This window comes from Panthera leo, chromosome E1, assembly GCF_018350215.1.
Source record: "Panthera leo isolate Ple1 chromosome E1, P.leo_Ple1_pat1.1, whole genome shotgun sequence".
Lineage (NCBI taxonomy): Eukaryota > Metazoa > Chordata > Mammalia > Carnivora > Felidae > Panthera > Panthera leo.
This window is the reverse complement of record NC_056692.1, coordinates 34,205,726-34,232,606: the sequence shown is the minus strand read 5'-3', so window position 1 is coordinate 34,232,606 and position 26,881 is coordinate 34,205,726.

Below are 26,881 nucleotides of genomic sequence, written 5' to 3'. Positions count from 1 at the left end.
GTCACATGTTCTTATTTTCTAGATGGTTAAAGAAGTTGTTTTTTTTTTTTTTTTTTTTTTTTTTCTTTATAAGTCCTGGGTAATTGTACTGGACTGTCTTGGTGCTAGTCATTCTGGGTCTGCATTTTCAGGTATGAGGTCTGCTCTTCCAATGTGAGGTTTTGAATTTTTTTTTTTTTTATTTCAGGAAAGCCTTTCTTTCTTTCTTTCTTTCTTTCTTTCTTTCTTTCTTTCTTTCTTTCTCTTTCTTTCTTTTTAAAAAAAATTTTTTTTTCAACGTTTTTTATTTATTTTTGGGACAGAGAGAGACAGAGCATGAACGGGGGAGGGGCAGAGAGAGAGGGAGACACAGAATTGGAAACAGGCTCCAGGCTCCGAGCCATCAGCCCAGAGCCTGACGCGGGGCTCGAAATCACGGACCGCGAGATCGTGACCTGGCTGAAGTCGGACGCTTAACCGACTGTGCCACCCAGGCGCCCCTCTTTCTCTTTCTTTCTTTCTAGCACGCAAGTGAGTGGGGAAGAGGGGCAGAGAGAGAGGGAGAGAGAGAGAATGCCAAGCGGGCTCCATACTGTCAGCATAGAGCCCGACGTGGGGTTTGAACTCACGAACAGTGAGATCATGACCTGAGCCGAAATCAAGAGTCAGTTGTTTAACCAACTGAGCCACCCAGGTGCCCCTTTCTTTCTTTTTTTATTAAGTGTTATTGTTATTAATTAGGTAATTAATTAATGAATTGTATTTTAATTCCAGTGTAGTTAACATACAGTCTTTTATAAGTTTCAGGTGTACAATATAGTGACTCAGGAAAGTTTTCTTGAATTATGCTTTTCAGTATCTGTTTTGTTCCCTTGTGTGGGCTTTCTTCTTCAGGAGCTCTACTGTCTGTCTGATATTCTTTGCCTGTCTTTAATATTTATCAGTCTTGTTTTTGTATTTATTCTTTATATCTTTTAATTTTAATCATCCCCTCTCCCCATTTTCACCTATTTCTCTTAAGAAACACGTTGTGTCTGTCTGATCTTGTGTTCCCTCTGGTCTAGTCTTCATTTCTGAAATGGAGTGTTTCTTTCGTTTTCTGTTCTTTCCTGGGTATCTGTCACCTCACTTCTGAGTTTTTCCAATTCTGATCTATAATGTTCTTTTACGTCTTGTTGTTGAAAAATGTGTTTGAGCTTGATTGGAAACAGTCATAGTTTTATTTTGTTTTAAGGACCTGTCTTTCTGTGTGCAGTGTTTCCCGGGTATGGAGCCCCATGCTAGAAGTAAGCGAGCCCTCGGTCTTTACCGCAGACCCCTTCTGCTCACCCAGGGTGGGAGAGGGCTAGACTCTTCCCCATTTCAGCTGCTGTTTTGAGAAGGGCCCTCCATGTTTCCTAGAGAGGATCTGCGGCCTCTATCAAGGCGCTCCTGTTCTTGGGTGCTCCCCGGTGACTTCTCTGTACTGCCTCCTGCACGGATACTGATAGTGCTCAGGTCTTGTGGCCTTTGTGGTTTATCCCCACTCATTTGCATTTTGGGGTTCATGAGTACACCTGGTCACACTTTGATGTAAATGTTGTCTGTGTTTGATTTTGTTATTTGGTTGCTTTTTGTTTATTTGTTTGCTTTTGATATGGAGATAATTGAGAAATTATGATCCTGTGGCTGCCATTTTCCTAGAATCCTCTTTGTAACAATTTAAACATTTTCATGTTATATCAGAAATTAGGCCTGATGTAAAAAGAAATATGTATAAAATAGATATAAAAAGGTATCATATGTAACAATAATTATATAATATATAATCATATAATGTATGTATATTTGTAGACATATATACAATTTCACACTACAACAAAATGTGACAAAGGGAAAGAAAACAAACACCCAAAGCCCCCAGTCCCTGAGATGATTTGTGTTCTTCCTCAAGTCTTTGTCCATCGGATTTAGTGTTTCATGTCATACTTCACTTAGATTTAAAAATTTTTGTGAAAGCAGTAATATGCATGGTTTAGAAATCAAGTGATACCAAAAGTTTACAGTGAAAAAACGCCCCCTGCCTCACCCCTCCTAACCCTCAGTCCTACTTCTTGGAGGCTGCCATTCTTTTTTTTTTTTTTTTTTTTTTAAGGTTTGTTTATTTTTGAGAGAGAGAGAGAGTTGTGTGCAAACGGGGGAGGGGCAGAGAGAGAGGGAGACAGAGGATCTGAAGCAGGCAGGCTCTGTGCAGAAGTCAGGCACTCTACCGACTGAGCCACCCAGGTGCCCCTTGGAGGCTGCCATTTTGAGTCCCTTTAGCCCTTCCCTCTGGTAGTTACTTCTATAAGTAATACGCTCATGCTATTATTTCGTGATCTATCATCCTTAGACATTTTCTGTTTTCTTCCTGCTATAACAAATGAGGATTAGTATCTATTGCACTAGTCTCCCCTCCCCTGTACAATTCTTCCAATATGGCAGTTTTGTTATTTTCAGTTAAAGGGTATTTCCATTATTATGACTAAATAAATATTATTTACTACAAAAGGAAGGGGTGTATTTTGATTACATTTAATTTCTTGCATTGCGTTCCTTTATATTCACCCCACCCCCACCCCCATCCCATGCTGTGCCATTAGATCAAGTATCTGCTTCCTGGGACCTTTCCTTCTGCCCTCATCTGGAATCTGGGATTCTCCATCTCCTTTCTTGGTTGTTATCCTCTGTTTCCTGGTCCCACGTCTTCCATTTTCTTGGTTTGGTTCCTTGTTTTGCTCTAGCACATTCTCAAATAACTTCTTAAAGTAAGGTGTATTAGATATAATTGTTTTAAGTTTATTTCTTTATTTCTTTTTATTTTTTTACTACATTTATTTATTTATTTATTTATTTAAAAATTTACATCCAAATTAGCATATAGTGCAACAATGATTTCAGGAGTAGATTCCTTAGTGCCCCTATACATTTAGCCCATCCCCCCTCCCACAACCCCTCCCGTAATCCTCAGCTTGTTCTCCGTATTTATGAGTCTCTTCTGTTTTGTCCCCCTGTTTTTATATTATTTTTGTTTCCCTTCCCTTATGTTCATCTGTTTTGTCTCTTAAAGTCCTCATATGAGTGAAGTCATGATTTTTGTGTTTCTCTAACTTCACTTAGCATAATACCCTCCAGTTCCATCCACATAGTTGCAAATGGCAAGATTTCATTCTTTTTGATTGCTGATTAATACTCCATTGTGTGTGTGTGTGTGTGTGTGTGTGTGTGTGTATATATGTATACCACATCTTCTTTGTCCATTCATCCATCGATGGACATTTGGGCTCTTTCCATACTTTGGCTATTGTTGATAGTGCTGCTATGAACATTGGGGTGCAAGTGTCCCTTCGAAACAGCACACTGTATCCCTTGGATAAATACCTAGTAGTGCAATTGCTGGGTTGTAGGGTAGTTCTATTTTTAGTTTTTTGAGGAACCTCCATACTGTTTTCCAGAGTGGCTGCACCAGCTTGCATTCCCACCAACAATGCAAAAGAGATCCTCTTTCTCCGCATCCTCGCCAACATCTGTTGTTGCCTGAGTTGTTAATGTTAGCCATTCTGACAGGTATAAAGTGATATCTCATTGTGGTTTTGGTTTATATTTCTCTGATGATGAGTGACATTGAGCATTTTTTCATGTGTCGGGTGGCCATCTGGATGTCTTCTTTGGAGAAGTGTCTATTCATGACTTTTGCCGATTTCTTCACTGGATTATTTGTTTTTGGGGTGTATTTCTTTTGAGAGAGGGAGAGTGCATGTGTGGGAAGGGCAGAGAGAGAGGAAGAGAAAGAGAGAATCCAAGCAGTCTCTGCACCATAAGTGCAGAGCCCGATGCAGACCTGGAACTCACAAATCATGAGATCATGACCTGAGCTGAAACTAAAAGTTGGATGCTTAACCAACTGAGCCACCCAGGTGCCCCAAGATAATTTTTTTTTTTTTAAGAATGTGTGTGTATGAAAATATCTACCTAAGTCTGAAAATTAACTCCTTTAGTATTTTGGGGCATTGTTCTTCTGACATACAGTGTTATTACTGAGAAATAGGATAATATTAAAATTCTATTTACTTTCAAGTTAACTTAAAAAATATTTTCCTGTGGAAACTTTTGGAGTACATTATTTTTGGTAAAACAGGGCTTTATAATGACATGTCTTCGTATGTGGCTTTTTGCATCTCTGTTCTGGGTACTCAGTGGAACTTTCTGTGTAGAAACATTAAATCTGGGAATTATCTTGAACTATTCCATTAATAATTTCACTCCCTCTAGTTTCTCTGTTCCCCTTTTCCAAAACTCCTAAGTCAATAGGTAGACTTTGGACCTTTTGAGCACTTGCTGGGTCCAGGTACTCTGCTAGTTACTGGAGATAGTGAGGGATATGAGGTACCCCCCCCCCCCCCCCCCCCCCCCCCCGCCATTAAGAGTCTCATTGAAGGCTGGGTGCCTGGGTGGCTTAGTTAAGCATCTGACTCTTGGTTTTGGCTTAGGTCATGGTCTCACGGTTTGTGGGTTTGAGCCCCCCACATTGAGCTCCTTTGACAGTGTGGAGGCTTCTTGGGATTCTCTCTCTCCCTCTCTCTGCCCCTTCCTTGCTTGCGATCTCTCTCAAAATAAATAAATAAACTTAAAAAAAAATCTCATTGAAGGCAAAAACCTTTGGAGAGGAATTTATGATCATATAGAACTTCTTGGAAGAAATACTAATAGGGAAACCCAGCAGCTCACCAGGTACTGTCTCATCAGGTATCTCGTTTGGGCATGTTCAGGGTCACAAGCCAGTAAGTGGCATTTGGGCATTGACTCCTAATTCCAAAGCATCACTGTTCCTAATATAATTCATTTACTCTTCCTGAGGACACCTGTTCAACTGTGGAGTCTTGGCCAGCAGGAATAGACTTCCTGGGTGTTCTCATGGTCTGATAGAAATCACTTGAAAAGGGGATTTATCTGCTCCCATTCCTCAAGAAGAAGTAGATCAGAACATGCCTTTGTAAAATAGCTTCTGGATATTTTCACAATTGGAAAGGATCAAGTTTTGGTGGCTCTGAAGACTCCACTTGGATTCTATTCTCCAGCTCTCAGGAATCTCAGGCCACCCCCACCCCCTTTCTTCCTGGGTCTCATTGTTCACTTTTTCCTTCCATGATGGGGAGGGATGTCTCCCCACCTCCATCTAGCCTGTGGGACACACTGAGCTTGGGGGAGGAAGCTCTGACCCGTAGTTTTGTGATTGGAAGCTGTGATCACTGCAAACCCTGGGGAGCTGGAGGAAGGTGGGGGGAGTGGGTGGCAGCTCTGTTAAGAAAGAGGAAACATATATAATTGCCACTGACATTTGCTGCTACCGTAAATCCTCTCAGAGAGATACTGCATCCCTAATGGGATGCCTTCACAGGGAAATGGCACCCAGCTTGATGAATCAATTGTGGCTTCATTAGTCTCCCCCTGATATGTAATGGTAGCTGATACCCAGCCCTCCAGGGGCCAGTTCTGGCACTGACACCAAGGGGAAAACGTCAGGCTGGGAGCGTTCAAGTCAACAAGGGAGGGGGCTGGTTTTCCTCCTGTTGGGAACAAATCCATTTTCGTGCATCATCATTGAATCCGTTGCTACAAGGGAACATTAAATACAAAGTAAGAGAAAGAAATGAAAAACAAAGGTAGAAAGACAGACTGTAAAAGCAAGAACAACTGGCACATGAAGCACTCCGGTTTCTCCCGAGCCCACCTATCTGGACTCTTCTGGAACTTGTGTTACAAACATCGCCTCACTTAATTTGCACCAACTTTCTCTGATTATCTTCATTTCAGGGAGAAGAAATGGAGACCCAGTGAGGTTAAAGATTTTGCCTGGCTTCCCAGGTGTAAGGACTATGGAAAGGCAGAGTTTATGTTCTTTGAACTATTTCAACATACCCCATCCTATTGCTCAAACTCAGAGGTGGGCAAACCACAGCTGCCAGGCTAAATCCACTCAGCTGCCTGTTTCTGGGCCGCTATGATCTAAGAATAGTTGTTACATTTTTTAATGGCTAAAGAGATCAAAAGAAGAATATTTCAGGACACATGAAAATTACATGAAATTCACATTCTGGTGTCCATAAACAAAGCGTTGTTGGAACGGGGACCTAGTCATTTGTTAATAGGTTATCTATGGCTGCTTTTGCCCTACCGTGACAGAGTTGAGTAGTTGTGGCAAAGACACCATGGCTAGCAAAACATAAACTATGAAAAAACATAAAAATCTGGACTTTGATAGAAAAACGTTGCCAACCCTGTTCAGTAGATTCCCGGACACCCTGAGTGACAGAGGCAGAGACAAATTGAGTTCAGACATGGATGCACACTTTATTGATAACCGACTTTGTTAGACATAATTAAGCACTTGCAATTTCAGAAACACCAAACGCTGTTCATTGCCAGCCAGGAATGGCCCCGTAAGGATTTTAGGATTTATAAGCATCATTAAATATTGCAGTAGAGATTGTTCAGCCACTTCAGTGATTTGCCTTGAAGGTACTTAATATTTTCAAGTAAATGACAGGGATGGGGTGTTGAATGTAACTTGAAGAGTTTGCTAATTTCTTTGTCTCTTGATTACGCTTGTGTGTGATTGCTGCAAAAAATATTTGCTTTCCCCAAATGTTGCTCAGCTTATGGTTTGTGGCTGTCTAATTTGTCAGTGTGGGTGGTATATATCATGTTTGTCCATTGCAGGTAAAAGGGGGAGCAAAGGAATTAAGAAACGAAGGCAACTCATCATAGGCTCCTACCAGGTCTTGGGTTTGGTCGCAACACACTTTGAAAAGAACATGCATGTGTGAATTGTCTCACTTTCCAATCCAGGAATGTTTGATTCCTCTGTGATGAAAAATACCCTACTTGACAGGAAACCACCCAGAGAGGAACATAAGGAGAAAATTCTTCCTGTCTCTCTATTTTCCAATATGGTTTCCTTTGATTTCAAGAAAGGCTGTCTTTTGTCGACATCTCTTTCCTGCTCCTGATCCCTGTGAAGATCACAGGTTGACTGTATTTGTCCCATGCCCTCTTCAAGTTTTACTTCTTCTGTGACTCTCTTGGATTCTGGATAAGCCTTCTTCCTCATGGTTGCCATTCTATCTTAAAAGCCCAATTGCCTTAAGGTACATGTCTTATCATGATACTTGTCTGTTGACCTAGCTGTTCCCACCCCCACCCCACCATGGGCTGCTTCTTTTTATTTATTTATTTTTAATGAGAGAGAGAGAGAGAGAGAGAGAGAGAGAGAGAGTCTTAAGCAGACTCTATGCTCAGTGTGGAGTCCCAGACAGGGCTTGATCCCATGACCGTGTGGTCATGACCTGGGCCAAAATTAAGAGTCAGAGCCTCAGCCAACTGAACCACTTAGGTGCCCCCTGACCATGGGTTTCTTAAAGCATGCTGTCTTTAAAAAATATCTGCACCCCTAGCACCCAAATCATGGCCATCACAAAACTGATCCACACTAAATATTCACTGACTGAATGAATGGGTCAGGGTGCCTTGCCAGGGAGTGACCCTACTCGGCTGAAATTCTGGGACTGGAATGCATCACTCCCTTCTCCTTTGGATGAGAGAGAAGAAACAATATCTGTCAGGCCTCTGGAAAAGTCTTCTGCAGACCACAGTGCCCTGTTGAACAGAGGGCAGAGGAAATATGTCTGAAGAAGGTGGACACGAGGACAGAGGCTTTAAAATGAACCCATAGCCCTGCTGGCAGTAACGAGACCCGCTTGTGTGCAGTGGCTTGTGGTTGCCACAACCCTACGTGGACCTCATAATGACTTTGTTGGGTGGATGTTTTTTCTGTTTTACGGAGGAAAGAAACCAAATTCAGAAAGACTATCTAAATTCCCTGATACTGTTTACTTAAACAAACAGCTGAGTGGGGACTCAAGCTTGGTCTTCTTCTAGAACCTCGTAAATATTCCTTCACGAGAACATCTACCTGTCTTCACAGTGGTGATTTCACAGAAGAATGTAAACACTTTTCATTCTTGGGGCTCCTGGGTGGCTCAGTTGGTTAAGCGTCTGACTTTGGCTCAGGTCATGATCTCACGGTTCATGAGTTCGAGCTCCGCGTTGGGCTCTGTGCTGACAGTTCAGAGCCCGGAGGCTGCTTTGGAGTCTATGTCTCTCTCTCTCTGCCCCTTCTCCGCTCACAAATTCAGAAAGACTATCTAAATTCCCTGATACTGTTTACTTAAACAAACAGCTGAGTGGGGACTCAAGTCTCTCTGTCTCTCTGTCTCTCTCAAAAATAAACATTAAAAAAAATAAAAAAAATAAATAAGCACTTTTCATTCTTGCTTTCTGGTAATCTTGAATGATGTAGATAATTGTCACATTCTCACACACTTACTGTTCTTCCCCCAAAACAAAACTAAAAATGGACACACTCATGTTCTTTGTCACAGGGATTTTAATCACTCTCTTACAATTGTCTTAATTATAGAAGCCTGCCTTGTAAGGATAGTGGAAAGGGCCAGAGCAAGAACAGAGTCTGACCTCATGGTGTGCAAGAAGTGACACCAGAGGGGCCAAATACAGTCATCAATGATGCAGGCCCTAGATGAATGGATGATATGGGGGGAGGGGCGGGCAATGCATGAGAAGCTCATGGAAATTGGGACAGGATGGACGCTGACAGCAAGGTCACAAAAGTCAAAGGGGCTGAGACAGTGGCTGCAAATGGGGTTGTGGGTCAGCATGGGAAGGAAAATCCTTTTCTGTTCCGTCTACTCTGAATCCAGAATGGGGCCTGGCATTTTCTGGGACAGAAAGAATGTGAGATTCCCTCTGGCTTGGGTTACAAGCACAGTCCAGGGAGCAGTGATAGCATCCAGTTCCCCAGATCCAAAGCCAACCGTTATCATGGCACCTCCTGTCACCCTCTGGTCAATGACATAACTGTGTCCATTGTTCTCCCCCCTGTAGCCATCACCCTTATCCAGGGGAATGTCACCTTCCTCCTGGAGTTCTGTGATAGCCTCCTGTCTGTTCTCCTCTTATTTCCTGGAGCACACACCCTCTCTGGCTGCCACCTTTCCCGACCTTTGTCCCAGAGCCTTTGTTCCAGCCCCATTCTTTAGATCTCATCTCTAACTTCACTTTCTCCAGCTGGGTCAGGTCCTTCTGTTATCTGCTTTTAGAGCACCATGGATTGTTCCTTCCAAGGCCCTAGCATGACTTCCTCATTTTATATATATAATATATTTATATATATATTTATATATATTATATATAATATATAAAAAATGTATATATATATATACATGTATATATTTATGCATTTATATACTTATATACTTATATATTTATATATAAGTATACTTTATATATACTTTATATACTTTATATATTTATATATTTATATATATTTATATACATGTATATATGTATATATTTATACACATATATATATATACAATGTGTATATATATAAATATATATATAATATGTGATTAATATGTGAATAATATGTGATTAATTTCTTTCTCCTCCTCTAGACTTTAAGTTCCACAAGGAGAAGGATATTGTTTATTTTTTGCTCATCTATGACCATGTTTCCCAAGCAACCAACACAGACTATGACTTGGTAATTGTTAAATAAATAGATAAATACATTTTAGTGAATGAGGGAATTAACCAATAAATGAGTGGATGATGCAACAGGGAGCCTTGACTCAAGGCAGCATGCTGTGTGGGGATCAAGGGCAAAACTGAACAAGGCAGAACACCCAGTTGAGACCTCTTGCCTCCTGCAAGAAGATGGAGACTCATTTTTGAAGTACTTACTTAAAAACATGTTTCATTATTTTAAGATGCTTTCCTGAATGGATGCACTGAACTAAAACCAGGAATCACATAATGTAATCTGACAAAAAAAAAAAAAAATGAAGCAAAGTGGTTCCTACCTAGGCAAAAATAAACAAACTGGAAACTGAAATGTAACATTCATGGATCTTCTAGAACGGAGAGGTGGGGAGAGTGGGAGAGGAAGGCAGGCGTGTAAGATGAGCTTGTGCCGTCTCGTGTGAACTTTCTTTAGCCACTTGGCGCTTGAATGATTTTGGCTTCGGACCAAATGCACTTGCCTCGTGTGCTGCACCTCTCCAGAAACCACCTCCGCCCTCTGCCTGTGCGTCTCTAGGGTTAATTGCCTGCAGGGACGGTTGAGTTGACCACGCTTTAGGTTTCCGAATGGGACCACTGAAGCTGAGCCAGCACAGAAACTGGGTCAGAGGCAACAAATACATGTTTTCTCCCCAGTCCAAAGCCTCCTCAGGGCATACGTGCCACTCCATAAATGAGGACCATTCTTAGCTGTACCCTGGAATCCATCACTTCTTACCATAGCTGGTGGGGAGAAGAAGCACTCATCCCCCAAGCCCCTTCTATGTGTTGGTGCCCAAAGGACCAGTCTAGTTCCTAGCCCTGTTTCTCATCTCCCTTGAGTCGGTGCTTCAGCAGCAGCGTGGGAAGGGGATGGGTAGGGAGGTGGAGGGGTGGGGAAGAGGGGCACAGATGTGTCAATGAGTATTGATGAGGTGGTAGGAAAAAAAAATCCAAAGGCTTTGGAGGCAGAAACATCTAGGTCCAGACCACGGCTTATCTTGTGGCGATTTACTGACCCTTTCTGAAAGCTTTTGACTTCTCATCTGTGAAATGAGTATAATGAGAAATGCCCTACAGGATCCCTGTAAGCACTGAGCGTGCAAAGTGGCCAGCACAGACACTGCGCGTAGAGTTGGGACTCCTTCGTGTTTGCTCCCTTCTGTTTCTGTCATCTCTCCTTTAGAAAGTAGAGTGGTGCAGAGGACGGGTGTGAGTTTTGCAGCCAGACGGACTTAGCTGAGATCCTGGCTTGGCCGTGGACTAGCTGTGTGGTCCCGCGCCCGTGGCTTAACCTCTCAGACCTCCCTTTTCTCATTTGTGACGCGGGGATAGCAGGTGGGGGAAGGTCCCATGTCGCATGTTGAGCCTTATGAAAAATAATGCACGTGCAGTGCCCGGTGCGGAGTTGGGGGTGAATGGATTATATGCAAGTTTCCTCGTCCACATTCCTTTGTGGACTGATGGAGTGAATCGTGGCTATCCTTACAACACACACACATTTGCAGAAGGAAATGTGAGCCCAGGAGCAGCTCCGCAGAATACTGAGATGTCTGCTTTCACAGCCTGTCTGCAGACTGCTGTTTGTGGAGTCCGCGTACGTTGGTATGCCAACCGTGTACCAAAATGACGCCTCTGTACGAGGTGGAACTTCTGCTGTGGACGAACTCGGCTCTGTCAGACCCATGCAGCTTCCGAGATGTCCTGATGACAAAGCTCCCTCTCTGTTATTTCAGAAAGTGTAGCTCCTTTCATTTCATTTATAAAAAGGGCTATTAAAAGGAAACCAAACCTCCCACCTTAAGCTAACCCTGAGGGCATTTTTCTACATTTGTCCACCAATGGGATAAAAACGTTCCCTTTCTAGAGGTGTTCTTGGTGTCATGGTTTTTTCTGAAACGTGGGAAGGATGGAGTGTCCCACGTGCTGAAGAGGCAGGTGCCTTCCTCTCGCAATGCTAGTTCTCCAGAAGCTCCCAAAGCATCCATTTTTCATCACCTGTATGTGAAGGCAGAGAGAGGGGAGAGGGTTTCTATTAAACTTCTGCCTGCCCCAAACTGCATGTAGATGAATCCTGGGCTTTGGCCTCAGACCCACCTGCATGTAGAGTCTCGCTGTACCATTTCCTTACCTTGAGATGATGCCTTAATCTTTGTGAGCCTCCGTTTCCTCATCTGTAGAATGGGGGGAGGGAAGAGAGCATGGAACTGTGTAGCCACTGGTAATGTTCCTCCGTCCTTCCCCTCGTTTCTTTCGGGTCTGTTGAAAAAGTGAACTAATTAGGTGTGATGATGCTAAGTTGCCTCAAACAGGGAATGATTCTGGATGGCCCCTCAGCTTAAGAAGACAGCGGCTCTCCAGTTCATTTCTGGGCAGCACCTGCAGGGACTCAGGGCCCATTTGGCCAAGCGAAGCGAAAAGGTAGGAAAGTTATGATTGCGTATGCCCAGACACAGGTCCCAGGACGCCTTCTCCCCTGCTCACCAGGCCACATGTCCCCATCCAGCCTTTCTCACCACACTCACTTTGCAGCAGTGGCCACTGGGGTTGAGACTTCCTTCTTTCCCACACTGCTCAGGTGACATCATCTGGGCCCTGAGGGCTTCTGAGGGGAGGAGAGGGGGGCTGGCTGCATTCTGATGGGTTGAGGTTAAAGTCGTGCACAACGACCCGTCAACTGATGCTTCCTTCAGCCTATTTCTTCTCTACTGCCCAGGCTCAGCACTTTTATGTGTGACTTCTGACAATTATTTAGCCTTTCTGAGCCTCCGTTTCCTCGTCTGCAAAATGGAGGGAGTATACCTGTCTCAGGATTTTCCCAAAATGTCTTCTGTGGGATCCTGGTTTGGGAAAAGGCTACAGGTGTCACGTGAACAGAGTTATGTGATCAGGTAAATGTGGGCAAGGTAAAGACTCCTCTTTGCTGTAAGACTTCTCTTCATGCAATTTGAATCTTCAAGAGGGGCCTGTAATATTCAACATTTTAAATTGTTCTTAGCCCTCGAATATCCCCTTAGACATGATAGGTGATGCAGTGTCGTGTAGTGGGGGAAGGATATGGACTTGGGAGCCAGATTCCCTGAGCCTAAGCCCCATCTTTGCTACTTACTAGTTGTATTCGTTATTTGCTGGTGTGACATATTACCACAAACCTAGGGGTTGAACATAACACAGATTTATCATCTCCCAGTTTCTGTGGGTCAGGAATCTGGGAAAGCGCAGCTGGGTCGTTGCTTCAGTGTCTCCCACAAGGCTGCAATCAAGGTTTTGGCCAGGGTTGGGGTGTCAGCTGAAGGCTTTGCTGGGGAAGGATGTGATTCCAAGCCTGTGTGGTTGTTGGCAGGATTGAGTTCCCTGGGGGCTATTGGCTGGAGGATGCCCTCAGTTTCTTACTATGCCTGCCTCTCCAGCATGGCAGTCTGCTTCCTCAAATCCAGCAGGGGAGGGGTGCCTGGGTGGCTCGGTTGATTTCAGCGTCCGGCTCATGGTTTCAGCTTAAGTCATGATCTCACCGTTTGTGAGTTTGAACCCTACCTCAGGCTCTAGGCTGGCAACGAGGAGCCTGCTTGGGATTCTCTCTCTCTCTCTCTCTCTCTCTCTCTCCTCTCTCTCTGCCCCTCCTCCATTTGTGCTCACTCTCTCTCTCTCTCTCTCTCTCTCAAAATAAATAAATAAACTTAAAATAATGTTTTAATGTTTATTTATTTTTGAGAGAGAGAGAGGAGAGACAGAGCACAAGCCGGGGAGGGGCAGAGAGAGGGAGACACAGAATCAGAAGCAGGCTCCAGGCTCTGAGCTGTCAGCACAGAGCCCGACATGGGACTTGAACTCATGAAGCGCAAGATCATGACCTGAACCGAAGTTGGACGCCTAACCGACTGAGCCACTCAGGCGTCCAAATAAATAAATTAAAAAAAAAAAAAATCCAGTCGGCTAGCGAGACGGAAGTCACAATCTTACGAAGCCTAATCGTGGAAATGCGCATTTGCCAAATTCCCTTGGTTACAAGTAGTTACTTGACCAGCCCACACTCAAGGGGAGAGACTATGTAAAGGCATGAATACCAGGAGGCGGGGACCATCAGGGGCCTTCGGGAGTTCTGCCTGCCTGTCACCCTAGTTGTGTGACTTTGGACAATAACTTAACTCTGTGCTTTCATCTTCTCACCTTGTCAAATTGGGGTGGCGATGCTAATATCTTCTTCATAAAGTTGTATTAAATGAGTTAACATATAGAGAAAGTGTGTGGCAAACAGCAGGGACTTTCTCTATTTGCTTTTACGGTTAACAAGACCAGTGCCTGGCGCAGAGAATACACAGTAAACACACAGGTTGAATGAATGAATCAAGGACTGGGCCTGCACCACATGGAATGTGCTTCGGGGACCGCTGGCCTCCTCGGGGTGCTGTAAAGATTGGAGGCAGAGAGCCTGGCACTGGGAGCCCCGTCGATGGTAGTTTCTCTTCCCACTTCCAGATTCGGGCATCCAGTCTGGGACTTACAGCCTCAGAGCGCTCCGGTCCAGTTTTCCCCTCCGTTCCACTCCCTGTACCTCCCGCCCCCCACCCCCTTTCTCCCACACCAATAGTAATTTTCTCGGTACAGTGGCTGGTATGGTGCCATGAGCAGTTAAATGCTTCTTAGGAGCTCTGGATGAGGCTGGCAATGACAATTAAGTGCATTTGAGGTGCCTGAGCAGCAATGGAAATGAGGTGAATGGGGAAAAAGAGAATAAAGGTCTAAAGAAGTGGAAAAAAAAAGAGCCAGAAAGGACCACTTTGAAGAGCAGCACTATTTTATTCTCAGTGTACCTAGGAGTTTGAGGTGTTTTAATATTCACACTTAAAATCTTAAAAACACTCTCCTACGTTCTTTTCTTCCCTCCTAGCTGCTCTTAATCACTGTATTCAAAGCAGGTATTCCTTCCCAGGCTTCTCCTCCGCAAATGTCTGCACAGCATCTACTTTTAAGTGAATTAAAATTGATTTGCTTTGCAACTTTCATGACACCTCCTGAGTTCATAGAAACAACTAGCATCTGCCCGGTGCTCTACATTTACAAAGTGCGTGGATGCACTTGTCCCAGCTGAACTTTGAAATGACCGGGTGAGGTTGGGGATTGCTACCGTTTTCATTTGAGGGTGGGGAGAAAACGAGGGCCGCTGAGATGAACGACCTTGAGTAGATGTCAGCACCACAACCTATACCACAGCTTCCACTTCCAGCCAAGACAGTCCTCTCATTTTATTGTCCACAGGCAGTTGATGCTGATGGGAGGTTAGTCGTAAATGGTGGGAAATGGATGGAGGTCATTGTACAGCAACCTCACTTGTTGCCATTAGAGGAACAATCCCTTTTGAGGAAGAGCCCTGAAGCTCTTTTCGCTGGGCCTCCCTGAGTCTTCCAGGACATGTTGCTACTTTTTTCTTTTCTTAATGTGTTTTTTTTTTTTTAATTTTTTTTTTTTTAACGTTTATTTATTTTTGAGACAGAGAGAGACAGAGTGTGAACAGGGGAGGGGCAGAGAGAGAGGGAGACACAGAATCTGAAACAGGCTCCAGGCTCTGGGCTGTCAGCACAGAGCCCGACGCGGGGCTCGAACTCACAGACCGTGAGATCATGACCTGAGCCGAAGTCGGCCGCTTAACCGACTGAGCCACCCAGGCGCCCCTCTTTTCTTAATGTTTTATTTATTTTTGAGACAGAGAGACAGAGACAGGGCATGAGCAGGGGAGGGGCAGAGAAAGAAGGAAACACAGAATCCGAAGCAAGCTCCAGGCTCCGAGCTGTCAGCACAGAGCCTGATGTGGGGCTCGAACCCACGAACCTCGGGATCATGATCTGAGCTGAAGTCAGATGCTTAACCAACCGAGCCACCCAGGTGTCCCTACTTTTTTCTTTTTTTAATGTTTACTTTTGAGAAAGAGGAGGCGGGGAGGGGCAGAGAGAGAGGAAGAAAGAGAATCCAAAGCAGGCTCTACCCTGTCAGTGCAGAGCCTACACAGGGCTCGAACCTGCGAACCACGAGATCATGACCTGAGCCAAAGTCGGCTGCTCAACTGACTGAGCCACCCAGATGCCTCATACTTTTTTTTCTTGCTTTTTAAAAGTAAACTCGGGGCGCTGGGGTGGCTCAGTCGGTTAAGTGTCCAACTTTGGTTCAGGTCATGATCTTGTGGTTCGTGGATTCAAGCCCCCTAGTCGGGCTCAGTGCTGACAGCTCAGAGTCTGGAGCCTGCTTTGGATTCTGTGTCTCCCTCATCTCTGCCCCTTCCTTTCTCTTTCTCTCTCTCTTTCTCAAAAATAAACATTAAAAAAAATAAATAAAGTAAACTGTACCCAACATGGGGCTCGAACTCATGACCTCAAGATCAAGAGTCACGTGCTTCACCGACTGAACCAGACAGGTACCCCTCGATACCTTTTTAGTTTAAGCTGCCTTTCTTCAATAGCACAGGAACGGTTGGTAGGGAAAGGGGAGAGGCTCCCTGGGATGGTTTCCTGGGCTTGTCAGGAGGGCTCCCTGACATCTGTCGGCTTCCATTCCCCATGATGGCTGCCCACTAAGAGCAGGTGCACTGTTAGGATGCCAGCCACTGGGCAGCATGTCCAGGGACTCAGGCTACCCCTGTTCTCCTCAGTGCCCAGACAAGTGACAGCCTCTGAATACCTTCCCCTTTGCTGTCTGGGAGAGGCCAGTCCTGAGCACAGTGTTCTCTTGGAGATGTGCTAGATCCAGGGACCTGGCCCATATTGCTTTAGTCCAGTGGTTCTCAACCGGGAGTGATTTTGCCTCACTTCCTACCCTGGGGACACTTGGCAATGTCTGGAGACGACTTGTGGGGCAGTGGGGGGTGTGACTGGCATCTAGTGGATAGAGGTCAGGGAAGACAGTGTACAGGACAGCCCCGCCCCAACAAGGAATTACCCAACCCCAATGTCTGTAGTGCCAAGGTTGAGAAACCCTGCTTAGCCCTATTCTCTTAGGAGGTTCAATGAGACTAGGGGTTTGGGTAGAAGGAAACAGGATACCCTGTAGGGATGGGCTCCGGCTGCCAAGTAGGTACTTGTCTCCGGGGCACCCCATCACTCCCCGCCCCCTCCACTTATCTAGCTTTCCCTAGTTTGTTCTAATTCTGTTTGAAACCAGCGCTGTTTGACAGGGCAAAAATGCCTTCCCCGTACTTCCTATGCCTGGCCTGCTTTTGGCCATGGCCTTGAGGCTCTGGTTGGGAATTCATGTGTTACTGTTTGGAGAGAGTCATATTTTTTACAGCAACATAACCCATTTTACCTTTATAGTAATTGTTTTGGAATAAGAAGTAATCATCCAGGACTGACCAACTTGCTTTACTAAGCGTTCCTTTCTCACTCCTGGCAAATTGCTTTGAGAATTGAACAAAGCCCGGCTCAATCATGCAGGATATCCATTCCAAAGGATGCCGGGGAAGTAAATCTCTGTTAAGCCAGCCCGAGTCATGCCTCCTCCTCCTTCTGCCCAGAGATCAAATGGTGAGTGTGAGTTTCATTCCGCATGCCTGTAGTCTTGGGGATGGGCGCCTTAAGCCTGGGGCTTGACCGGGGCATTTGTGATGCTCATGGGGCCGCATAGGAAACTTGTAGCAATAGACTGTTCTATTAAAGAGCTTTTGGTCCTTGGGGCTGATGTCAGAGTGGGCACTCTCCACGTGGCTGTTGAAATTAATTTATGGCAGTCTTTCCCTGACATGGTTCTGTGGAATATTAAATAGGTACGGCATGAGAAAAATAGTCGAATGATTTTGGAGAGCCCCTGTTCTTTACTGCAGGACTTATCAGGGTGTTTAAATTGTTAACAAGTTGTGAATTGTCAAGAAGAGGATATAACATGTGGTGTTTCCTATTTTATTTGGGTTCAGAGCTCTTATCATTATGGAGTGTTTTCCATGATTAGTGATCTGCAGAACAGAATTTTGGAATATTGGAAAGGGGAGGGATTAGATCTCTTCTCCTCTTTTTTTCTGCCCATCCCTGGCATTTATTTGGAGCCTAAGAAGAGGATGGTGATTATTCGGAGGTTGTAGGATGATGGCAAAGCTGGGAGTAGGTGACAAACCCCATTCATCACAGAGTCCTGTGCTATGTGTAGCTCTCTGCCTCCACAGCAGCCTCTGCCCCTGCCCGAGGGTGCAGGGAAAGAGCACTGGAAGGGGAGTCAGAGGTCCAGGGCTCCAAGCTAAGTTTTGAATACCTTCTCAAGGCCTGAGGTCTGTGATTATGCAAGAGCTGTAACACCTTGATCTCCTGAGTGAATTATTTCAATTTCTATGATCTCCCCACAAACACTATTATAGAGCCTGCTGTCGCCTTGGCTGTTAATTATGTGACTGGGGGTCAGAATGAACAGGTATAGCACGAACTAACCTCTCTGCATAAGGATTATGAATCAAATCTCAGCAGCCCCGTGAGCCTATTATCTCCGGACGCTGCTGAAACCACAGCTGTTCTGTTCGTTCAGCAGATACTGCCTTGACCCTGAGCCAGGCTCTTTCCGTGCTGGGGGCAGAGGACTCAGAAATGAATAAGACCCCTTCCTACTCATCCTCCAGGGGCATCATCCTCCATTTCTTGAAACCAGAAACTCTACTCTCTCCCCAACTGCAGCTCTGATCTGCAGCCAGATACCAGCAAACCTCTGGAATTCATTCACTTTCCATCTCTGCTCCTTGTTATTCTAGTCCATCCCCCCAGGCTTCTTGCCTCAGTGGTCCTGCCTGTTCTTTTACAGGTGAAGAAATTAAGGGGCTCTTTCTCTTTCTCTCCCCAAGTGCCCACCTTGGCCAGTAGTGGAGGGAACTTCCCCATCAGGGCTCTCCGCTCAGGAGAGTGAGGCTGTGGGAGCACCTTTGCCCTCTTACTTGTTTTTCTTCACCAAGGATTGGTTTTGTCATGTTATACTAGTGGGCAGGGTTCCTGGTGTCTCCACTCTGTCTTTTTGACCTGTCCACCCCAGGAACCAAAGAGCTCTTTTCTCAACCCGTGCCTGGCCAAAGAGACATCCTCCTGTCCTGTGGGTTCTAAGCTCTAAATTTGGGAGGAGGTGGGAGGCTTCCACTTTGGCCTCTGTCCAATTGTATTTGCCCTTTCAGCTTTGACGGAGGGCTCTTTCTTTTGGGAGTTATTGGGTACAAAGCTCACCATTAAGAAATCCATACCCTGGGATACCTGGGTGGCTCAGTCAGTTGAGCGTCTGACTTCGGCTCAGGTTATGATCTCACGGTCGAGTGAGTTCGAGCCCCGCATCGGGCTCTGTGCTGACAGCTCAGAGCCTGGAGCCTGCTTCCGATTCTGTGTTTCCCTCTCTCTCTGCCCCTCCCCTCCTCGCTCTCTTTCTCAAAAATAAATAAACATTAAAAAATTATAAAAAAAGAAAAAATCCATACCCTAGTTTTTCATGTGTCTTTGGTGGCTGGCCAGGTAGAGAGGAAGAAGGGAGGGTGTCAGTGTTCCAGCTCCACCCCTACGCCAGATCTCTAAACTCAGAGGCAGAGAGAGTGAGGGGCTCGCTCAAGGTCTTGGGGACTCTTGGCAGATGTGGGACTTGAACTGTGGTCTTCTGACTCTTGCCTGGTCCTCTTTCCTCGACATCTCCCTCCTCCAATGAGCAGAGTTCATCAGTGATGCTCTGCTTGCTGAAAAGAGAACGCAGCCGTCTAGATATAATAATACAAAATGGGCTCTGGACCTGGGGAGACCTGGATGTCTGACTTTCCAATCTCCCCCTTCAGCTCAGTTCTCTCCTCTGGAAACAGGGGTAGTAATGGCGCCTCCCACGTGGTGTCATGATAAAATTAGACAATCCACGTCAAGGGCACAGCACAGGGCCTGGCACAGAGTAATTGCCCAATAAATGTTACCGACTTTCATTTCCTACCAAATAAAACAATAAAAAACTTTCAAGACAGACAAATCTATGCCAAGAAAGGAAAAGAGAATCCAGCTGATGTAAGGTACTAGCTGAGGTGTTTAACTGATGAACAGTAAGTATATCAGCTAGGTGTGTGAGGAGCTGTCATTCCCATCTGGAATTCGCCTGGGTATTGTAACTGTTCCCTGCTGGCTGTGTAGTGCAGGCCGAATGCTCTCAGTATATACATCTAGAACACCACAGGCGCTAATATCTATAAATAGGGAGGAAGCCATAAATGAGAGCTCATTAAGTTCTTACTGACTGCTGAAAAGTAAATTAGAAAAAATAAACGGAGCTGAACATTTGTGTAAACCTCAATCTTTTTGATGTTTTTCAATTAGCAGAGCCATTTTTCATGTGAAAAATTAATGGCTGTCATGTGCCACCTGGCTATAGAATCAAGTGACAAATTTATTTTAATGACCACTGTCATATCTCTGGGTTTAGAGAGGTAGGACTAGTTACAGGCCATCTGGGGTGGGAGGAGGCAGAAGGGAGGGGGTTTGCCTTTAGGGAGCACTCCCTATGTGTCAGACACTGCACCAGGCTAGGATGCACACCATGCCTTGAATTTTCTCCATGGCCCCGTGAAGCTGTTATCTTTATTTTATTTTATTTTATTTTATTTTATTTTATATTTTATTTTATTTTTTTAAAGTTTATTTGTTTGATTATTTATTTTTGAGAGAGAGATAGAGCATGAGCAGGGAAGGGGCAGAGAGAGAGGGAGACACACAATCTGAAGCAGGCTCCAGTCTCTGAGCTGTCAGCACAGAGCCTGACCCAGGGCTTGAACTCGGGAATGACGAGATCATGACCTGAGCAGAAGTTGGATGCCCAACCGACTGAACCACCCAGGTGCTCCAAAGTTTATTTATTTTGACAGAGAGAGAGAGACATAAAGAGAGAAAGAGCAAGCAGGGTAGGTGTAGAGAGACAATCCCAAAAGCAGAATCTTCATGCTGTCAGCTCAGAGCCCCACATGGGGCTTGATCTCACAAACTATGAGATCATGACCTGAGCTGCAACCAAGAGTCAGACGCTTAACTGACTGAGCCACCCAGACCCCCTGTTATCCTCATTTTATAGATGAGGTTCAGAGAGGTGAAGGAACTCACCCAAGGTCACATAGTAGATGGACAGAGTAGTCTGGTTCTATCACTAAGTTAACATGCTGCAGAAGGAGAGAGATTTGGCGGGAAGGCAGGAGGTGTTGGGTGAGCTCTGGCAGGCAGCCTGAAGCAGGGGTGGGGCTGGAATGAAGGGAAGAGGGGTGAAGTGGGCAGAATCCCGCTGCAGGAACCCTGATGTAGGAGATCCCTAGCATTCTGCTGGCATGGTGGCCTCCCGCTGAATAACAGAGCATCTTCCAGCCAACGGGGGCTCCCATCTCCGGGAGAGGGATGGCAAGAGCAAGGCAGGAGCCAGGCAGGATAGGGTGTCTGTTGGAGGAGGGTCCTGAGTCAGCAGGTGTTCAGGAAACATCCAGTAAAGCTATGAGGCTATTTATGAGAACAAGGTATTGCAGGCACACACGGGGGTCAAGGCCCACCCCCAGTGCTGGGACGACCCCGCGATGGGGGGATGGCAGCAAGGAAGGCTTGGTGGTGAGCCTGCTATTTCAGTCTGGAGCTGCCTTCACTCTGGGGCGTGAGGGAGGCATGGAGCCTACCCATGGTGCACATGTAGACTTCCTCAACTCGTGTGGGGCTGCTGGACCTGACCGTGGCAGCTCATTCTTCCTTTTGGTAATGCACCACTGGGTAAGACCGGGGATCTGCCAAAGGGATCCTTTAATTTTGGAGTGTTTCTGCAAGGCTCAGGGGTGAGCCTGTGGGACCTGAGCAGTAGTGAGCATCTGCCTTGGGGGAGGGTGGTTAGGAACAGCTCTGCCATGAGGCAGGGCTTGACTAGTGACCTTGGTAGGATTTCTTGCAGCTGCAGGCTCCTCTCAGTAGTTTCCATGATGGGTTTCAACTTGACTTTGAACCTGGTGGTAGATAGAGGTGTTAGGGTTTTTCATAGGTCTCTCTTTCCATTTGGCTTCCTCTTCTAACATTTTTTAAAAATGTTTATTTGTTTTTAAGAGAGAGAAAGAGACAGAGTGTGAGCAGGGGAGGGGCAGAGAGAGAGGGAGACACAGAATCTGAAGCAGGCTCCAGGCTCTGAACCATCAGCACAGAGACCGACGCAGGGCTTGAACTCACAAGCCGTGAGATCATGACCTGAGCCAAAGTCAGATGCTCAACCGACTGAGCCACCCAGGTGCCCCTATAATCATCCTGTTTGCCATTTTGTAGTTTGGTGACTGTTATTTTTTGCTGTTGCTATTTCTTTTGGCAATTCTCATATTTTTTGCTGGATACCCCAGTAGGTTCCTTGCAGCCACACTGTTCTTCCTGACATTTCTGGAGAGACAGTGTTTGTTCCAGCTCTGGCCTTGCAAGTTTCCTCTCCCTGTTTCTCTACCTCCTTCCCTCCTGGTATTATCTATCTACCAATTTATCCATCCACAGATTCCATCATTCATCTATCTAATCATTCCTCTATGCCTGCCATTGCTCTGAATTTGCAAAGGTTAAGATACTTAGTTAAGGGACAACCCTTGCAAATCACTCATGCTTTCCCGTGGTCGTAGAAAGCACAGAGAATTAAGAAAAAAAAGAAAGAAAAATTCAGCTAATCTTAAACTTTATTTGAATTTATAGACTCTTTTGCTTCCCCTAAAATGTTCTCTTCTTGTCTGTTGAAGATGGGGAGGAAGGAAGTCAGATTTATGCTGCCTGGGGTTTTAGTTGCATCCGTGGGAGGAGGTAAGCTTAGGTCCCCCTATTCCGCCATCTTCCCAGCCTCCTTTGTGGACTGGGGTTTTAGAACTCATATGTGAAGGTCAGATTTATAAAACTGAAGAAAGGAGGGGAGTCATCCAAAGATCCTGAGGTAAGATAATCAGAGGCCAGAGTCACTGTGAGGAACGAGGCTTGTTGATTTCTCCTGCCTGCCTGCATGCTAGGCCTCTGGGTCTTGTGCCCTACGTGAGGGTTTGGGAACCATTGGTCAAACTTGACCAGCTTGTCCCTGGTTTTTAGTATAGCTCCTTGATATATATTTCTGACTCTGCGATAAGTAGTCTTGGACCGGGAAACTCATGGAACCCTCTCCAGGCGTGGATCTGCCTCTCCTCATGGCCCAGCAAGAAGGCAGGACAATCCTAGGGGTTGTGGTTTCTTGGCTTCTGTCTGTTCTCCCAGAACATGCTGAGTTGAATGAAATAGTGTTACTTTATCTTTCTATTTCTATCAACAAGTGAAGCTGGATTTTATACAATGGCTATTAAAAAAAAATCTTAAATATGTGAACTCTACTTCAGACAGTTTTGCCAAATTTAAAGCCCCATATTGTTGTTTTTTTTTGATAGTATAATATCAAAAAATAAAGTTTTATGGTGTAATTTTCTGCAGTTGAAAAAAGTGTATCTCTTTTATAAATATGTTGTTTAAAGTTGCAAACAGTTGTTTCTTGAAAGGGATCATTTTAAGAGTGAGGCTTTGAAGTCAGATCCTTCGGTTTCAAACCTTGACTCCACTTTTAATTTGCTGTGTTATCATGGGAAAATTACTTAACCATCTCCATGCCCCAGGGTCCTTGTCTGCAACATATAGAAATAGTTCTAATAACTGCCTCGGATTGGCTGGTGATGCTGTGGTTTAGCTTGCTCAATCTCTATTCCACCCTCCTTCCAGGTGCCTTCCTGTACTACAGAGCTTGGAGAGCTCAAGTCTACATTCTCCAGATGCCTCTGCAGTGAGGGTTCACGTTGCAATGTAGGGTCTGCTAATTAGAGACCCTTGCCAGAGATATGGATGGCTAAGTGAGGAGGATGTGCAGAATTTCTTCCTGACTCTTCTGCTGGCAAAGCGAGGATATGAGAATGCAAGGTTTTGGGGCAACATCCTAGGGTCCTGTCACTAGCCTCTTGGGCCGAATGGTAGTTGTGGAGGCAGCAGTGGGGGCAGAGGGTCCTGGATTCTGGCTCATTGTGACGGGGCTGCGCCGTGGACTCAGCGTTTCTAGTGTCAGCCTCAGGGAAGTCTCTCCTGACGTTGACCAGTTCTTACTGTTCTAGAAATCAATTTTGGGCACCTAAAGGAGAGCCTACTCATCTCGACCTTCCAATGACTTTGCAGCATCGGATTTCCTTTGCGAGATCCCTCCCTCCTTAAAAGATCCAGAGTTGTTCCAGTTTCTTGTACCGAACCCTGACTGATCCAAGCGCCTCCCCCAGTTGGTGTGAAGATTCAGGGAGGTCACGAAAGAACCAAGTGGCCAGCTCGGCACATGGCGAGCAGAGCCAGGTTTAAGAAGCATCAGTTAGATCACTATCGCAATCATTATCATTCCATCCCAAGTGCCTGTCCTACCCGGCCCTGGGGGTGAAGCTGAAAACAGGCTTCATCCCCTGAAACATCTTACGATCCAGAGGACTTAAAACTTGAGATTCACTTTTATGAATTGATTTTAATGATTCATAGTGGTTCTTTAAAAAAGTTACCATATTCCTTTTATTTATTTCTTCATTTAAAAAAACCTGGCCAACCAATATGATCAGTTCCCATACTTTTTATGTTTAGAAAATTTTTTTTTTAATGTTTATTCATTTTTGAGAGACAGAGAGAGACAGAGCATGAGCGGGGAAAGGGCAGAGAGAGAGGGAGACACAGAATCTGAAGCAGGCTCCAGGCTCTGAGCTGTCAGCACAGAACCCAGCACGGGGCTCGAACCCATGGATCATGAGATCATGACCTGAGCCGAAGTCAGACGCTTAACCAACTGAGCCACCCAGGCGCCCCATGCAGTCTTTATTTTAAAATCTAGATCATCTAATAAAAGTATGGCTACTCCAGCTTTCTTTTGTTGACCATTAGCAAGATAGATGGTTCTCCATCCCCTTACTTTCAATCTGAAGGTGTCTTTAGGTCTACAGTGGGTCTCTTGTAAACAGCATATAGATGGATCTTATTTTCTTATCCATTCTGTTACCCTATGTCTTTTGATTGGAGCATTTAGTCCATTGACGTTTATAGTTAGTACTGAAAGATATGAATTTATTGCCATTAAGTTGCCTGTAGAGTTGGAGTTTCTGGTGGTGTTCTCTGGTCCTTTATAGTCTTTGTTGCTTTTGGTCTTTTTTTTTCTCCCCATCTTTTCTCCCCTCAGAGAGTCCTCCTTAAAATTTCTTGCAGGGCTGGTTTAGTGGTCACGAACTCCTTTAATTTTTGTTTGGGAAAATTTTACTCTCCTTCTATTTTGAATGACAGCCTTGCTGGATAAAGGATTCTTGGCTGCATATTTTTCCGATTCTGAACATTGAATATATCCTACCACTCCTTTCTGGCCTACTAAATTTCTGTGGATAGGTCTGCGGCAAACCTGATCTGTCTTCCCTTGTAGGTTAAGGACCTTTTTTCCCTTGCCACTTTAATGATTCTTTCCTTGCCTGAGTATTTTGTGAATTTGACTATGATATGCCTTGCTGATGGTCGGTTTTTGTTGAATCTAATGGGAGTCCTCTGTGCTTCCTGGAGTTTGATGTCTGTGTCTTTCCCCAGGTTAGGAAAGTTTTCCTCTATGATTTGCTCACATAACCCTTCTACCCTTTTTCTCTCTCTTCATCTTCTGGGACCCCTATGATTCTGATGTTGTTCCTTTTTAATGGGTCACTGATTTCCCTAATTCTTAAATAGTGCTCTTTTGCCTTACTCTCCCTCTTTTTTTCTGCTTCATTGTTTTCCATAAGCTTGTCCTCTATATCGCTGATTTGCTGCTGTGTCTCATCCATCCTTGCCGCTGTGGCATCCATTCGAGATTGCGGCTCAGTTAAAGCATTTTTTATTTTAACCTGACTAGCTTTTATCTCCGCAGAAAGGGATTCTAATCTGTTTTCAACCCCAGCTAGTAATCTTATTATTGTGATTATAAATTCTGGTTCAGATATCTTGTTTGTATCTGTGTTGATTAAGTCCCTGGCTGTCATTTCTTCCTGTTCTTTCTTTTGGGGTGAATTCCTTCATTTCATCATTTTGAAGGAAGAAAAGGAATTAATAAGGTAAAGAAAAAATTAAAATTAAAAAATTAAAAACGACACAAAAAATCAAATAAAGGGTGCTAGATCCTAGGTGTGTTCTAGTCTGGTTGTTGAAAGGAGCTTGATAGATTAGAGAAAAAAGGGAAAGATTAGAAAAGAAAAAAAAAAGGAAAATGTTTAAAAATTTGAAAAAATGAATACAATGAAATAGAATCAAATGAAATGATGGAAGTAAAATAATAGAATTTGAAAAATTTACATAAAAGTAACAAATTTAGTAGAAAAAAATTAAAAAAATATTTTTAATAGAAATGGAAAATAAAAATAAATTTTTTCTCTTTCTGTATTCAAGAAAAGAAAAGAAAAAAATTGATAGATGGACCAGTAAACAGACTGAAGTACGATTGAAATAACATTGGTTTCGCCTAGAAGTTGAACTATGAAACACTTTATAGTCTGTAAACTAAGCAGGCAGAGAGACTTGTGGTGTTCCTGAAAAGCGAGGTTGGCTCAGTTGGTTGGGGCTTAGTGTAACAGCTCTGCTTTCCACTGGATGGTGCTGCTTAGCTTACAGGGGTGGATTGTCGTGCTCGTAGGTGTGTATGTGCATGCGTGGGAGGGGTGAAAATGGTGTCACCCAGCTACCCAGGCTCTAATATCGGAACTCTGTTCTCCCAAATCAGCAACTGTACATCCGTCCTTTGTCTCTGGCTTCTGTCCACTCCCCGCTTTTACACTGTGACTAAGCAGTCAGGTTGCCAGGCAGCACCTCCATTCTGTGTTTTATCTCAGATGTGGATGTGTTTCCGGATCCCTCACTTCTGAGGGACTGTGGGTATGACCCGCCCAGACCTTCTGGAGGTGGTCTCACCAAGCAATGGATAGGTGCCGGCCACACCCAGGAATGTTCACAGGACTGTGCTGCTGCCGACGCCCAGATACTTTGGCCAAGCCGCTGGCCCGCCCCAGAAAATTTCACGTGATTGTGTAGCAGCAGTGTTTCATGGATTATAGAAAATCACAACACACATCTGGCGCAGGGCTTCCCCTTAATGTCATTGTTCCAGCACCAGTGAATGTGGTTGTTCTCCAGGATCCAATGGGACCTTTGCCTGTGGGGAGTCCGCACAGCCTCTACCAAATGTCCTCCCAGCAGGGGAACCGCCTCTCCCAGTGTGACCCAAGGACCCCCGGACTTCACTCTGCTCTTGG